Raw genomic sequence first — 18,465 nt, 5'->3', positions numbered from 1 at the left:
GTGTCGACTCAAGCGAGCATTGTATGGGCTGAAGCAAGCACCCCATGCTTGGTATACCAGGATCGACAGCTATTTCACCGGATTGGGCTTCACCAAGAGTGAAGCGGATGCGAACCTCTACCACATCATTGTAGATGGTAAGCTATTGATTATTGTACTTTATGTCGATGATCTGATTTTGATAGGTGATGATCAGTTGATCAAGTCTTGCAAGGAGGATCTTGCAAGAGAATTTGAGATGAAGGACATGGGCCTCATGCACTACTTTCTAGGCATGGAGGTGTGGTAGAGAGATGGGGAAGTATTTGTTTCTCAAGGCAAGTATGCCAATGAGATACTGAGGCACTTCCACATGGATATGTGCAAGCCCATGGAGACTCCTCTAGCAGGTAAGTGGAGGAAGGAGGATTCTACTTCAGGTGAGGTAGTAGCTGCTACAGTTTATCGACAGCTTGTGGGTTCACTCAACTATCTAGTGAACACATAATCATATTTGTGCTTTGCGGTGAACCAGTTGAGTCAAGCTATGGTTCAGCCAACCAAGTTATTTTGGAAGGCGGCAAAGCATGTGCTGAGATATCTCAGAGGCACTACACAATATGGATTATGGTACAGGCGGACAGAGGGAGTGAAGCTCCAAGGCTTCACAGATGCAGATTGGGCAGGTAGTCCATCAGACAGGAAGAGCACTTCTGGAGGGATCTTCAACCTTGGGTTAGCTACGGTTTCTTGGTATATCCGGAAATAGAGATCCATTGCACTTAGCCCAGCGGAGGCAGAGTACATGGCAGCGAGTCAGGCTGCATGTGAGGCCATTTGGATGCGAAAGATCCTAGTGGGATTGTTTGGTCAGATGATGGATCCGACGGTGATATATTGTGATAATCAGAGTTGCATTAAACTCTCTGAGAATCCAGTGTTTCATGACAGGTCCAAGCATATAGATATCCACTATCATCATCTACGGGATTGTGTGGTCAAGAGGATCATGATGTTGCAGTATATTTCAACTAAGGAACTGGATGCAGATATTTTGACAAAGGAATTGTCAAAGGGCAAGTTTGAGTTCCATAGAGACAGGATCGGGGTTGCTGATAATCCCTTTCTTGTTGAGAGGGAGTGTTGAAAAGTGTGCAACAAGAAATGCTAAATTTAGAATGTGCTAAAAATAGACCTACTAAAAATAGCATGTCTAAAAATAGCAGTTTGGCCAGTGAGGTCATTGGCCACATTCGGTGAGAGGTGAAACTGCTAAAAATAGAAAGTTCTAAAAATACCATTTCTGGGTCCCTTCCTATTTATAGCAGTCCCTAGTCTATCTATAGGAAGTAAAATTAATTTTGGTCTTAACAACAGCTGGAAATATTAATTAATTAATTCAATTGAGTTAATTAGTTAAGGAAATTCGAATTTGAAGTCTTTGTGAGCATGCACATGAGTTGTCCCACTGATTGAGGAAATTATCCATAATTTCCTCCACTGATTCCGGGAATAAGTATGAGTTCTATAATGAGAGAATCAGTTGACTTAGTTTAAACTAGTCAAGTCCAGTTAGATTAATTTAACAAGTTGTTGGATTAAGAAGAAATAGTTTGTTAATGCTTGCATGCATGTGACAACTATTATTTTCATTTAACTGAGTATTCTCTCATGGATAACCAGCACATGTCAGTTCTGTCAGAGACCCAGTTGAGATCAGATGTGGGACAGTGTACTATCAGATGCTTGACTATTTCTAGTAAGTAGTTTTTGCATGATTAAGGAACTAGTGTCCTCAAAGATTGCGTAGTTGGACCATAGGTTGACTTGGTATGTTTGGAATTAATTGCATATGCTTTTGCTATTATTTCCTAAGCAAACTGAGCAAGGAAATAGGGATTGGACCATAGGTAGAGCCTTTATATACAGGGCTTGGTTGGTTCATGAGATATATCTTCATGGTTCATTGAGAACTGGATAGCTTGAGAGCTGATTCTTTTTGTATTGTGAAGAGGATTTCCACTTGATTGATAATACATGGTTGGGGTTTTATGCTAGTGCTTTCCCCTGGATATATCTTGTGTTATGTGTGATTATTTCTCTTGATCAGTTATGCATGTTTCTACTTGATGTTGCTCATGAATTCGATTATGCTTCCGCTTAATATTTTGTAGAAGTAGAACAAGTATTATGCTTTAAGACATTACATATATCGGTTTGTTCTACAGGTGAAATTTCTACACATAAAAGGCTATTCTCATACCTCGCAAGCTATTACTGGGCTATCAGCAATCCAAACTGTAAGCTATCAATCCAACAAACGAAGAACTAGCTAACTTGCTAACTAGTTGATCATAGCCATGGAGGATGCTTTTATAAGAGGAGGAGCTTCCATAAATGACGGGAGAGGAAGATTATATTCATGGGAGGTTACTCAAAAGGTGGAACCACCATCTCAAATGAGGAGAGGTGAACTTCTTTGACCCAACAACCAGCTCTAGAACCACCCAGAAGCATTCTGTTTAAACTAATTCGCCATATCTGGGTCGTCGCAGGTCAAACACTGAGACTCGGAGACGACATCGCGAGGTGTTAGTTCATTCTGGGCTATCGTCGCAGGCAGGATACTGATGACCTGCGATGATTTTGAAACATGGAAAAAAGGGTTCAACTTTAGGATTAAAGAGCTTAGGCAATCTTCTTGAGTATTATGGAAGATTTGGACACATATTTTGGTATATGACAAAAGAGCAGATGTCATTCAGAGACTGACTCTATCCAGGATCAAGGGATGCGGGGTCGATGACAAAATATTGTGTAACAGATGCCCCCTAAAGCATGAAGGTCGAGAGAGTGGGAGGGGTGAAATGCTTTACGAAACCATAACTAAACCAGAACACCATCGCGGAGAACCTGCAGACGCAAGTACAACTGATATCTCTGATAATGAAAGAAGTACACGTAGTCGAGGTATGGGCGCAGCCATCCAAAAGACAAATATAATTGGTCTATGGTATGGACGCATCCATCTAGTCGAAAATACCATATGAAAACACAGGTATGGTCGCAGCCATCCATAAAGACTCAAGTATGGTCGCAGCCATCCAATCAAAAGAGTTATGTATTTAGTCTTCTAGGAATGTGTTGATACATGATGAAATCAAAATTCCATTCTAATCAACGAACCCGTAAAGACAACCTTAGGATATGAGGGTTTCAGACATTTGCATAAGAGGCAAAAGGACACAATAAGCGAGAAATCGCTTACACACCAAGCCAACAAGGTACATCGGCGCATGGGTTCATTTTTACACAAGCTCGAACCATGGAGAACTTTGCTTGGATTCGGTTTCATGTTTACACAAGCTTGAAACGAAAAACTATTCTTGAATAAGTTTCCCATGTCCCTAGCATAATGATTCAATCAAGGGACATGCCCCCAAGCTTCATTGCATTCAACTAGGTGGAAGTAATGAAGGTTTTCTTTCGAGATCCAGGAAAGACTCGACTAGGATTTTACAAGATCTCAATCAAAGACTTGATTGGGAAAAGGGAGTTCTTTCATTTTTTAATGACGTTGACACAGTAAAAGAACTATCCTCAAGACTCCTTGCTTCATTTTTTAACGAGGTCGACACAAGAAAAAACTATCCTTGGGACTCTTTGTTTCATTTTTTAATGAGGTCGACACAAGATCACGAACTATCCTCGAGACTCCTTGTTTCATTGTTTAACAAGGTTGACACAAGATCGCGAACTATCCTCACGATTCCTTGTTTCATTTTTTAACGAGGTCGACACAAGAAAAGAACTATCCTCGGTGAAATTGTTCATGGACCATATGAGAACAAGGCTCCCAAGAGGTCTTCACTAGATGGAAGGACCACGCTCCAGGAGGAATACAGGTCATTGGGTACCAATGACAAATCGGGTCCCAATGCCCCCAGTACATGATGTACTAGATCATCTGCATGATCATCAATGGAGGCAGAATGGGTAGCCACATAATTGACCTGTGGCGGGGAAGGTACTGCTGGCAAACAAGAGCCGATAGGGGATGATGGTTGCAAAGGAGGTACCTGGTGACCAAAGAACGACAATTGATCTATAGTCACAATTATTCTGTCATGTGGAAAACAAACCACATGGAAAAGTGAAGAAACAAGAGCTCCCATGACATAAATATAGTCGCAGCCAAGGAGAATATTGAAATCCAACGCACCTTGGATGACCATCATGTCTATATAGACGGTTTTACCTCCCAAAGTAATAGGGAACTTCAGAAGGATCCCTAAGGGTTGATTGGTTCCTCTATTAAAAGCCAACAGATTTTGGGTGACAGGCACAAGCTGTGGGGAGCCCAAAGCTTGCCAAGTAGTGGAAGACATGAGGCTAATAGATGCACCTTCATCCAAGAGAGTGCCAGGTATTTCCATATTATAGGTGTGTACTGTGATCTGGAAAGGCACATAAGATGGGAGGTGGAAAGCAGTCAAATGACTCCAATCGAAGGAAACGACAAAACTACTTGGTGGGGGTATCATATGATTGCCCCCATGCTCTGCAGGAATCGAAGAAGGACTCTCCGGAGCAGCAGGGACAGGAGGGTCACTTTTGGATTCATGAGAATCTGAAGAAACCATAAGAACATGAGCAGTATGATCATTATGCTCTTCTGAAATAGAATGAACAACTGGTGGCGAAACCAAGCCAACACTCTCTTCGACCAATGGTTGGTCAGGAACAGACATAACACAGTCAGGCTCAGGAAGAGCAAGATGGGCAAGAGATGAATCCAAGTCAATCGCTTGACCAATTGGAATAGGATCATAATAAAGTCTCTAATAACCAACCAGAAGTTGGGGTTGAGGAACTGCCAGGTTTTCCAAAATGTTGGAAGCTTTATCCATAAGAGGACAAAGGTGAAAAAGATGTTTACCCTCACATAACCTACAGGGAAATCTAATCTTCCCTTTCTTCTTACCACTACCAGCTAAAGGTGTAACATCGATATGATATTCAGAGGTCGATAAGGATGGTCGAATCATATCTCAAGACCATACTTCTAAGATCCTAGGAATACTAGGACAATCTTGAAGGAAATGGTCACCCTTGCACAACTTACAAGGAAATTTGACCTTCCGTGGAGGATCAGAAGGTTTTTCTACTGGAGGTGCACTTAGAGCAATAGTCGCATGGTTGGCCTCTCGCCTATCTAACTTCTTCTTCTTCATTTTCTTCTTCTTCTTCTTAGCCTCCTTTGTTACTAGATTTGGAACTTTCACCAAGCGAAGTAGAAGAGGAGGGTGAAGAAATAGGGGAAGAAGGAAAAGGGTCAACCCTCGAATCATCATGACATGATTCAAATGAAGGAGACGACGGAACAAGAGTCGAGATGCTCGGGACCACCGAGGTTGAAAACAACCAAACAAGTAGGCTAATGGTTAACCCAGGCAGGGACAACGTTGCCATATAAGGAACACCAGCATTTCCAAAAGAAGGAAAAGGACCAGGATTCCCATCCAGGGGGAGACCTTGACTGGTAGACTTGTATGTAGTTGTAGACAGATTCAGCAAAATGTGCATACTAACACCATGTAAAAAGAAAATTACAATTGAACAAACATCTCATCTTTTCTTCCAAAACATTTGGGTTCATTTTGGTCTTCCTACTTCCATTGTAGGTGATCAAGATTCTCGATTTGTTGGGAATTTTTGGTCAAATTTGTGGGACATGATGAACACAAAGTTGAAGAAGACTACAATCATTCATCCGCAAAAAGATGGACAAATCGAGGTGGTAAGTAGAACAGTCATTCATCTTCTTAGAGGATATTGCAGCAGACATCCCACGTTGTGGGATGAACATTGCATTACATACAACATGCATACAATAGGGCAAAGAATTCTTTTACACATCGTCATTTGAGGCATGTTTTGGGTACTTGCCAAGATTGCCATTGGACTTCATCTTTGAGAAATATGTTGCCATCGATGGTCACAGCGACATCAATAAGGCAAGGAAGTTCATAGAGAAAATTCAGTTGATACATCACACAGTGTAGGAACAACTTGAAAGAAGTCAAAGCAGCTACATGGCAAGGCATGACAAACACCGTATTGATCACAATTTTCAAGTTGGAGGTGAATTTTGGTTATATATTAGCAAAGAGAGACTTCAAGGGGAAGGTAAAAGCTTAAGCCAATCTATTATGGTCCTTTTAAAATTTTGGAAAAGATTGGTAACAATGCATTTAAGCTTGATTTGCCTCCTTATATGAAAATATACTCTATTGTTAATGTTGAGAATTTGAGATTGTTTGAGCCTCCTGTTATCACTGTAAAACTTCCTTAAAAAATTTGGACAACTTACATGGTTTCTCAATTCTTGTATCAGTCATGGTCAAGTCATTTTTATGTTTTAGAGTCTAAGTCATAGGGTTAGAGTCTCATGTCCATCTTCAAATAAAGTTTGACAGCCTCATTCCATGTCCTAGAAGCCTCACCATGTGTTTAGAAGTCATATCTCACATAATTTTCGAGAAATTTTGAAACTAGCTACGAATCCACATTTTCATAGTGCAGACAATGTAAAAATCCTATTGTGCGCTACGAAATCAGTGTTTTCGTAGCGTGCTACGAAACCCCTGAAAAAGCTTGTTTTAGCACAAAAGTCTCTGTTTTTGGCTTTTACTAGTCAACTTCCAGAAGGGTTCTTGAGGAGCTAAGAACTCAATTTTGAAAACTGAAAGAGGCGTTTCTTTCTAACATTCCAAGCTACAAAAACCTCTTTCCGTTTCTTCAAATTCGTTCTGAGGTGGGAGGAATTTATGGTTAAACTTGCGCTACGAAACTGCTGAAAGTCAAGCTTGGTCTTCTGGTTTTAGCAATCTTTTTCAAGATCAGTTTCTAGTCACATGAAAAGGTATTTTGGAATTCTGAAGGAGGTTTCTCTTCATCAACTCTCCAGCTACAATAAACTATCTCACTTTATTCATAAGTTTTTTCAGTTGGGAGATACTAAGCTTTCATTGAGACCCTAATTTCAGAAAATGGATTTTTCCTGTTTGACACGTGTTTTTCAAGGACAGATTCTGGACAGCTGGAGGAATGTTTTAAAAAAACAGGAGAGGTTTTTGTTCTAGACAACATGGGCTACAAAAACCTCCTTCAATTTTGTAAAATGTGTCATGGGTGAGGATATAAAGGCTCTGTCCCATGTGCCAATTTTCAAGGATCTAAACCTAAAAATAGGGAACCATGTTCCCTAATTTCTAGGGTTTGTCATCAGCAGTTGGGCGACCACGTGGGAGGATTCATCAAATTCGACTTCATGAGGTTGCAGCTGTCAAAGAATGCATTTAAGTGTTTAGATAAGGTTGTTGTAATCATAATAAGGAGTTACACTCCTAGTTGTATTAGGTCTCTAGGACTGCTAGTTAGTTGTCAAATGCATTTAAAGGTTTGTTTTATGGTTAGAATAGGTGTCACTAATGGAAAATTCAAATTCTCTTGATGAGGGATTATGGAATCCTAATTGTAAATGCTACATATAGAGCAAGAGGTCGAATTAGCAAAGGGTTGGAAATTCTAAAAGGAACAGAGGACTTTGTGTTATTGTATGTGACTGTCTGTTTTCAGGATAATATAAGGAGTTGATTTCACTACTCAGGATTCAGCAAGGGTTTTTAATGTTTAGTTTTCTTCATGGTTTCTTTCCTATACTTACTTGTAGTAGTACAGATACATGTTACTTAGAACTCATTTGAAGATGCTCTAATCTCCTTCATGTATTTGTGGACTCTGTTCCTACACTATATCTCTGTTCTACTTCTATGTGAAAGCCCTCTATGCCCTGGCTTCCATGTGGATTTAATCTCAATGTTGTACTGAAACACACCTTGACTCCATGGCCCAATGGAATTTTTTTAATTGATATTTCAACCATTCATATACTGTTGTTCGAATTTTTCATAGAGTTAGCCCTCTTTATCATAATCAAAAATCATTAATCCTTTGAGAGAGCCCTCTCAGGTTGGGGAGGCTAAGCCTCAGCCTAAAGTAGGTTTGAAACAGTTACTTGAGATCTTCCTGGTCTGCAGCCTTCCAGGGCCTAATTTTGAGATAACATTTTGGTGCGTCTGCCAGGAGCCTGAAGTCTATTCATTCCCGAAATCAAGAAGCTGAACTTCTGAAGGTAGCAGGAGCTCAGACATCTTTTTGAGGCTGCAAAACTACCTTGGCAACTCCACACATCAAATAACAAATTGGAAGGTGACTCCACTGCTAGAAGATCAATAGCTTGATGAATTTTCAAAATGAGTTCCATTGCAAGAATGAATGCCAGGTATGCCCCTATGAATCGGTCTCATATCCCTGGTTTTCCAAATCCTATGCCAAAGGTTGATTGGTTAGATGATCTTCCAATATTCAAAGATGAAAAGAAGGACAATGCTGCTCTTCATTTGGTTAGGTTCCATATGCATGTACGCAATCTTAAGGTTTAGTTCCCTGAAGATTGTCTCATTAGGATGTTTATGACCACTTTAGAAGGAAAAGCATGGTCTTGGTATAAAAGTTTGGAAAATGGTTCATTATATTCTCTTGCTGATTTTCACGATGAATTCTATGAGATGTATAAAGAATCTCATCCTTCATTATTGTTGCTCAAAGATTGTTGTAGACATTCTTTAAGTCTTATTCAGTATTTAGAGGATTGTTATGATGATGATGAATTTATGGATGAAGAAATTTTAGAGGCTCTTCATAACAATGCATTTCAACACCAAGAAGAAAGTATAACATCTCATGAAATGCAGCATGAAGATCAGTAGGGGTTTACTTATGAAAATCATATTTCATCCTCTGAGATTGATGTGAAGATGCAGCAAACTTGACAATATTTTTATCACAATGAGTATGAAATTGATTGCAAACACCAAGGAAAAGTAATGGAAGATAGCTTTATAACCCTCAGGCAGAGGAAAAGGTTGTTCATCTTTGTAATTCCTTGCAGCAGCTTGCATCAAAGAATGATCTTTATAATGAAGAAAATTACATTGTCTATGGGAATCATGCAGAAAGGCAGTTGGATAGCACATCAAAGGAATTTTGTGTGGCTGAGGATCAGTTGTCTGAAGAGATAGAATGTTATGATGATTATCAAAATAACCATGTTTTCTTTGACCCTAGAAATGAATACATGGCAAAGTTTTGCACATCAGTATTTCATTTTCATTTGCATTATGAAGATCATATACATTATAAGTTGATTTGGTCATCTCACTATCATGGTTATTTTGAGGTTGAATGCAGTCAAGAGCCTCCAATATCAGAAAGGACAACTGATTGGCTTTATTGGAAATATCATGTTGCTTGACCTAAAGTGGAAATTGCAGCTAGTAGGTAGGTAGGAAAATGCAAATAAGCTCAAGGTTGACTGAGCATCTGTTTCAGTAGGTGTAGTTGGAATTCTTCGTTCAGAAATCATTAAAGGCTTGAGGAGAAAATTGGGCAGAAGTTCAAAGTTTTCTTCTAGAGGATGGATAGCGGCACTGGAGCTACAGGTTCTTAATGTACCACAAGGGCACACTATCCCTAGTGGAGCCACTGTTATCACTGTAAAACTTCCTTAAAAAATTTGGACAACTTACATGGTTTCTCAATTCTTGTATCAGTCATGGTCAAGTCATGGTCAAGTCATTTTTATGTTTTAGAGTCTAATTCATAGAGTTAGAGTCTCATGTCCATCTTCAAATAAAGTTTGACAGCCTCATTCCATGTCCTAGAAGCCTCACCATGTGTTTAGAAGTCATATCTCACATCATTTTGGAGAAATTTTGAAACTAGCTACGAATCCACATTTTCGTAGCACAGACAATGTAAAAATCCTATTGTGCGCTACGAAATCAGTGTTTTCGTAGCGCGCTATGAAACGCCTGAAAAAGCTTGTTTTAGCACAAAAGTCTCTGTTTTTTGCTTTTACTAGTCAACTTCCAAAAGGGGTCTTGAGGAGATGAGAACTCAATTTTGAAAACTGAAAGAGGCTTTTCTTTCTAACATGCCAAGCTACAAAACCCTCTTTCAATTTCTTCAAATTCGTTCTGAGGTGGGAGGAATTTATGGTTAAACTTGCGCTACGAAACTGCTGAAAGTCAAGCTTGGTCTTCTGGTTTTAGCATTATTTTTCAAGATCAGTTTCTGGTCACATGAAAAGGTATTTTGGAATTATGAAGGAGTTTTCTCTTCATAAACTCTCCAGATACAATAACCTATCTCACTTTATTCATAAGTGTTTTCAGTTGGGAGATACTAAGCTTTCATTGAGACCCTAATTTCAGAAAATGGATTTTTCCTGTTTGACACGTGTTTTTCAAGGACAGCTTTTGGACAGCTAGAGGAATGTTTTAAAAACCCAGGAGAGGTTTTTGTTCTAGACAACATGGGCTACAAAAACCTCCTTCAGTTTTGTAAAATGTGTCATGGGTGAGGAGATAAAGGCTCTGTCCCACGTGCCAATTTTCAAGGATCTAAACCTAAAAACAGGGAAACATGTTCCCTAATTTCTAGGGTTTTTCATCAGCAGTTGGGTGACCACGTGGGAGGCTTCATCAAATTCGACTTCATGAGGTTGCAGCTGTCAAAGAATGCATTTAAATGTTTATATAAGGTTGTTGTAATCATAATAAGGAGTTACACTCCTAGTTGTATTAGGTCTCTAGGACTGCTAGTTAGTTGTCAAATGCATTTAAAGGTTTGTTTTATGGTTAGAATAGGTGTCACTGATGGAAAATTCGAATTCTCTTGATGAGGGATGATGGAATCCTAATTGTAAATGATATATATAGAGCAAGAGGTCGAATTAGCAAAGGGTTGGAAATTCTAAAAGGAACAGAGGACTTTGTGTTATTGTATGTGACTGTCTGTTTTCAGGATAATATAAGGAGTTGATTTCACTACTCAAGATTCAGCAAGGGTTTTTAATGTTTAGTTTTCTTCATGGTTTCTTTCCTATACTTACTTGCAGTAGTACAGATACATGTTACTTAGAACTCATTTGAAGATGCTCTAATCTCCTTCATGTATTTGTGGACTGTGTTCCTACACTATATCTATGTTCTACTTCTATGTGAAAGCCCTCTATGCCCTGACTTCTATGTGGATTTAATCTCATTGTTGTACTGAAACACACCTTGACTCCATGGCCCAATGGAATTTTGTTAATTGATATTTCAACCATTCATATACTGTTGTTCGAATTTTTCATAGAGTTAGCCCTCTTTATCATAATCAAAAATCATTAATCCTTTGAGAGAGCCCTCTCAAGTTGGGGAGGCTAAGCCTCAGCCTAAAGTAGGTTTGAAATAGTTACTTGAGATCTTCCTGGTCTGCAGCCTTCCAGCGCCTGATTTTGAGATAACACCTCCTTTGATTGATGATCAAGGAGAGCATGTTTAGCTGCCATCAATAGATGATTTCACACCAGAATATCTTGATGAACTTTAGTAGGATCTCATACTTGATAGAAGAACCAAAACTTCGAAGAGAGGGAATGTCGAATACCTTAGAGTGGGACTCAAGGGATAAAAGCCTTCTAAAGCCAAATGCTTGCAGATTGAGAAAGTGAGGGAGATGTACCCTCACCTACTGAAAAAATGATAGTATCTTTTGGGGTCCAAAAGGATTCTAGTGGGGAGGAATGATCAGGCACTTAGTATTTAGCTCAAAAATCAAAGTTCTCAGAATGGCTTGAAACCTGAACGACCGCGTCCGTCTCAGAAAAATGATCCTAACACAACTCATTTCATTGAAAACCGAGTTCGTATGAGGAAGTTATTGAGTTATGTCCGCTTTGCCAAACATGAGAAATTAAAAAAAATTGCACAGTCACTGCACAGTTAGCAGTCTGTACTGCTGACGTGGCAGGTGAATGTGAAAGGTCAGCAATGGTCAACATCTAGCCAGAGCTTGCCAAGTGTCAGATTTTTATTGGTTATTAGGTGGTGATGTGGCAAGTTTTTAGTGGTTGAAGGTGGTCCAATGAGGAGGGGGCAAGTGGCAAGCTCGGAGGTCGCCATGTGTCCCTCCCAAAAGGACCGGTCTTGGCGCGCAATGCAACAAAATTATATGGCAAGCCGGGAGGTCGAACCCGAGACCTGAGACATGCAAACCATATGCCATACCACTACACCACACCATTAGTTCTTACCCATAATGTTCTATTCATACATTTATTGTTTAACAGTTCTAGAGTTAGGGGTTAGGAGGGCCAGCCCTCCCATGTGAAAACGTCATAATGTGCTACGATTATGGCTATCCAAACTGCCAACAAACAGTTAATGATAACTGCAAGCTCCAAGCCTTACCATGTGACCGCTTCGTAAAAACTGCCAATACTACGGTTTATTATAACTGCGCGGAATTTTCGTTAATCCTGGATTAACAATTAATTAATTCGCAATTAAACCTTTAATTAATCCCAGTTTAATTCGGCGACAAAATCGGCAGTAACACCAAATTCAGCCTTAACTCCAAAAATAGCAGGCTTAACTGGAGTTCCTCCAGTTTTGGAGGAGGTTTTATAGGGAAAAATAGTTTGGGTCATAACTGGAGCAAATTTTGACCAAATTGAGCTCAGGAAAAGGTGTTCCTAGCTAATTTCGACATTCTAAACACATTGAAACATGATTTAGGAGCAATAGAGCATTGTAAACAATATTATTTCCATATTGAGCTAATACAGAGGCTGAAACCATAGAAGTTGGATCAAGGAGATGTAGCCCAGGAGGGGTGAACTCCTTCATCAAAACATTGTGTTAAGTGTTCAATTGATGGTTTGATGTACTTTTTATTGTTGTTGTGCATCACTTATTTTTTATGTTATTTTTCTCATGAATGTCACATTAAACTTGATCAAATTTACCTGTTTACATTCACAAACAAACTAAGGAAACCTATGCAAAGAAAGCAATGGACAAGCATTTGTTTATAAATATGTAATTGAAATTAGCACAACAAAACTAACATTTAATAACATATCATCCTTCAAGCACTTTGCGAATACGAGGCCACTCATAGTGGATCATCTACTCCTTTACATGTGGATTCTGGTACCAATAGTGTACCAGAACAGGGGGACTCTGGTCCCACTATCATGATCCCTCCCCCCGATGTCGAGATGACAGACTCCACTGTCCATATCATTTACCTGTCATCATCCTTGAGTTCCTCGCAGGAAAACCTTTATGAGGTTTTTGCGTGCGCCTCTATCGAACTTCCTTCGTCGGAAACCCAGGTCTCAACATCGGTAGATTTTCCATCTACTAGCTCATCGTCTACCATTCTAGATGATGCGTATGTGAACATTCTTTCTCATGATGATGCACCAGGTATTGTTGCCACATCATGCAGTCATTCGTCCTCCCGCCTGCCCATCTTCCATTATGATAAGGACATCATGGAATCTATGTCTACCCCTGATTACCCTTGCACTTAGGCAAGGGGGCATCTCTTCTGGAGGATTTTGAAGGCCATTGCCTTCCTAATCCTCCCAATGCACTCTACCTCAAGAAATGTCACTCATAGCATATCCTATTGATTTTGATGTCTTTATTTTTGTCATGAAGTTAGCTAGGTTGCATCATCTCATCTATTGTCTTTTGCACCTTTCAGATGGATCCATCATCCACATCGTATATTGGTTATGCCAACGGTGCAAGTCGCTTCTCTAGTAATCTAGCCTCAGTAGCCTGGGCCATTTTCACCCCCTTGCATACGTTAGTCCATTCGAACGACATGTGCATTGATCTGCCACCAATATCTAGGCCGAATATGATGCAGTGATAGGTTTTTTAGTCAATGCCCTTGCTCATCGCATCCTTCATCTTCATGTTCGTTTAGATTCCTTGCTGCTTGTCATGCAATTGGATGGTGTGTATCATGTGCATAACCAAGTCCTATTTAGAAAATATCTACGTGATAAGTTGTTGGTACGTGAATTTGAAACCATTACTTTCAATCATGTTCCTAGAGCCCAAAATAACTATGTAGATACCATTGCAAATAACGTTTTAGATTGTCATTTATCACATATATACCATAGAAGACACCATAAACAAAACACATGGTGAACCATCATTTTCATATAAAAATACATAATAATATTATGTACCACATAAAACATATAAGTTTTTGGAGCTCATAGCTTTAAATACATCCGACATGCCCATAACATGTTACAAAAATCAAAACAAAGGGGAACCACATGTCCCCGTCCCTAGTCACTATCTGGTGGATCCCGCGCCAAAGGCTCTGCTCCACCTACCTGTAGATCACATACTGCCTGACCAGCCATCGTCATGCGCCGCATGATCCCTCACAACTCTGAGGGAAGGTTTATACACTCATCCATGTACTGATCGTCTAATTCATGCCACCCGCGCTCAGAAACTATGGTCAAGAGCACATCACACCTATGATGTAGGTTAGCAAGTAGAGCACTGTCGTCTGGACCCTGGCATGATGATGATGTTCCCTGATCTGCATCCCCTGGTGCCACGACTCGGCCTGCATATACTGTTGGTTTTACTGGTGCTATATCTGCATACCACATATTTTACACTCAGTACCCTATTCATGTGATAAAAATATGAAATGCACCATAAAAATAGAAACTCAACACTTACCATCTGGTCCCCATGCTCGTCCGAGTGGAAGTGGTAGGTTAGGATCGCCCTGATAGTTCATCCTGCTATAAGGATAATCGTCAATGTAAAGAGACCTCTGATCCCAGTGTGCAAAAAATTTGGGTCGGAACACCCGCCCGACCCCCCTCCTCCCCCTCTCCGCAATAACTTCCCCCAGCAGCGCATCCCGGGCTCTCGTGGGCCCCCATCCCAGATCTGTACACAAGGGCGGATGGTTGGTATCTTCTTAAAGAAGAAAGCACATAACATTGTACCAAATGCACAGTCGCGTTTCACATGTCTCTTACATAGAATCAGTTATCATTTCACCAGCGACAACATCATTTGGGCCCACCCATAGTAGGTCCCTGCCAAGACACTCTCCACTAGCATGATCTGCCCACCAGTGATGTGGTGGAACACCTGGCTGCCTAGGACCTGTAGCATTGTTGCGGCAACAACCCTTTCTCTAGCCTATCTAGATCACCGATTGGGATGGTATTGCCCTTCACATGAACACCATGTGGACAATGGCACTCCACAAACTCTGTAATGTTCCTCCCATGAGGAAACACTGGATGAATATCCCCCACCATCCCTAGGGGAGGGATTCTGGTCAAAAAGTACACATCTTGTAACGTGAACCCAATCCTGTGCCTGCACCACAAAGACCTCATGGTCTAGATCCAAATAACTCACGATCCTCGATAACAAGGGCTCACCTGCCCTCATCAATGGGTTCTCTACTAACTTGAGAACCTCGTAGCGAGCTAATTCCCCTTGAACCCCTTGATCCCTCTGAATCTCGGATCGAAGGGTGTCAAAATCTCACTTGCACCAGTTTATTTTCAACTCTGCCATACCTGCAAAACACCACATGTCTTTTCAATTCATAGAAGAAAACATTGGCATGGACTGATCAACCTACAACCCCCACCAGGCTAATAGACCACTCTCCCTCTCAGCTCCAAATCACAGTTTTTTGCCCATAAAGTGTGAGCTCACAGGTTTTCACCTATTTCTTGTGAGCCAGATCATAGTTTTGGACCCAAAAAGTGTGATCCGACTGAGAAGAAGAGCAAGGGTCTCCCAAGGAGCTGCAGGGTACATAAATCAAGAAATAAACCACTGAAACTGAAGAGATAAGTAAGCCACCTACCTGAAAGTCGTTGATCCTAATTCCGACGGTTGGTTTGTATGTTACGATCTCCACAAGATTTAGGGCCTTTTCCTCCTCTCCAAATTCACCATAGCTCACTTAGAAAATGAATTCAAATTGGAGGGAAATCATCCTTTTAGAGAAAAACCTACAGTTTTTTTGTCGTCCATTGCGACCACACCGTATCTCAGTTTGACGAACCGACAACACCATTGGAAATCTCTCATTGAGTACTATAATGGGTCTTTCTTATTTTTTGATGATTTGACACTTCACTAGGAAGCCATTTTTCCAAGGCTGGTCACTTCGTCGCCTCTCAAAATCGAATTTCTTCATAAGCGACACTTGTACTTTGGATTCCACCTTCTCTTGGCACTTGTCGTCTCACATGTCGATTTTCATCAGAGAAACCATCATTTTCTCATGTTTTCATGGCCCCCACCAGGCCTATTCTGTGTCGTAGCGTCATCGATTCACCCTTGTTCAGAGCATCCGCGATGAGTCACCTTTGCACCCATGGAGTCTTTTCCGTGTCCCATTATATCATGCCACAGTATTCCATCTATCTTTGCATACAATTCATCCTGTGTTACCCATTTTGGCCTTCAAACATATTCTCCACTATCCCCTCCGGAGTCGAGTCAGCCATTGCCAGGTCAACCATGCACTTTATGCTCTGACAAGGGAAGTCATCTGTTTGTCCCTCAGTCCCATTTTTCCCATTGTCCCTGGTCTTAGTCCATCAGTCACATTACTATTTTCCCTTGTGCCTTAGTTGAGGATCCTCATTACCTCACCTATGGCGGGCCCTATTTTGTCGACATCACCACATCTATTCCAGAGGAACGACCTAGAGGGCAATGTATATTGGTTCCAACTTCCACTCTTGTTCGGTGCCTCAGATCAAGCAAAGGGAATCATTATTTGCCTTTGACTTAATTGTTTCATGTTTGTGATTCATACACTTGATGGTCTAATGATGCAGTAGATTGTACCAGTGATTCCCAGGTGTGTGTGAGATGTTTCAGACCTCATGAGGGGGTGGCCCTTCAGGTAGCCCCCCACATGCCCGGATGCCTTCCTATTATGCTACAACCTTAGATGCATTTCCACAGATTTGATGGGTTTGGTTCTTGCCACTTGCAACGTTCATAGCATGCATGTCTCCTTCAGATGATCCATTCAGTTTTGCAGATCCCTTTCCTATTCAGCAGGGCTTCTTTGGTTGTTCTACCCTCCCTCCCACCCATTTTTTGAGGGAAGGGCCATTATATCTCATGTACTCAGATGTTATTGTATTTAGTCCTAGCTCATGTTTTTTCCAGGTGCATTATGTATGTGGGACACATTGTATTATTTTCTGGCTCATTTATGCCAGCATGCCATGTACCATTCAGCATGTATTTTATTGCTCAATTTCATGTTTCTCGGCGAATCATTATTTTTGTACTAAGTTATCTCAGCGGGTATAGGTATGCCTCCCCCGCGTCACTGAGATCTGGTACCACAACATAAAAGAAGACTTGCATTGGTCTCGCCCCCTTTGTCACTATCCTCTTTTGCTTTAGCTCCATTCGTCTCTCTCTCTCTCTCTCTCTCTCTCTCTCTCTCTCTCTCCACTTCGTTGTCTAGTGATTGTGTCCTTACAACGTACTTCAGTCATAAGTTTTTCTCCTAACACTCGTACGTTGGGGGACAAACTATTATAAAAAAAAATGATCATCTAGTCATAATGTACTAGATGGATCGAAGTACACCATGTAGGGCCAATTTTACCATAGTAAAATTGCTTTCATTGTGAGAAATTACTTAATAAACCACATTGGTTAAGTCATTTATAATCAAAACCCATGAAGAATAATTAAATAAATCACTATTTATTTAATTATATTCTAGGAATAATTAATTAAACCATTGTTTAATTAATATTCCTTGTCACATTTGCCCCAATTATGAGAAATAAATAGATAAATCATTAATTATCTTATTTTTCTCTAGGAATAATTAATTAATCACTACTTAGTTATTATTCCTTGTCAAGTTTGACTAAATCCCATAAGAATAATTAAATAAATCATTATTTTTTTATTATTCCTTAACCATATTTCTTGAGATGATAAATAAATCATTTATTTATTTATTATTTCTAAATAAAAGTTTAAATTTTTTTCCCTCTAACCAAATATAATAAAGTATTCCAAATGCTTAATTCTAGAATGGGGTTAACAATATTTTAATATTTCTCATTATTCGAGGATAACCTAATATTTTGTTATAAATAGAGGGGTTTTCCATTCATTCTCGTTTGATTATTTTCATTGTTGCATTCACTGTTGTAGCTCTGATTTTTATCATTGTCGCACACCATCTTCTTCTTCATTTGAGTTCTCATTGAGCTCAAACATTTTGTTTGTTGGGTTTTACACATTATAGAGGAGAGGAACTCTACAAAAGCTAAAAACATTTGAAGATAGCCAAGAACCCATCCCATAGAGGGGGACTGGTAACATTATTTGTTCCCTTCACAGGTGTTATTTAATAAAATATATTCTTTATATATCTGGTTTCCATTGGATTATTGGAGTTTCTTACACTTATTTTGCTATTCCATTTTTATGTTTAGCTAGTTCTGTTACATAGATC

This window comes from Pinus tabuliformis, chromosome 3_1 (assembly GCF_031772625.1).
Source record: "Pinus tabuliformis cultivar Carrire ecotype Pingquan chromosome 3_1, CPIR1, whole genome shotgun sequence".
NCBI classification, from domain to species: Eukaryota; Viridiplantae; Streptophyta; class Pinopsida; order Pinales; family Pinaceae; genus Pinus; species Pinus tabuliformis.
The sequence above is the reverse complement of the archived record's forward strand: the minus strand, read 5'-3'. Positions refer to the sequence as shown.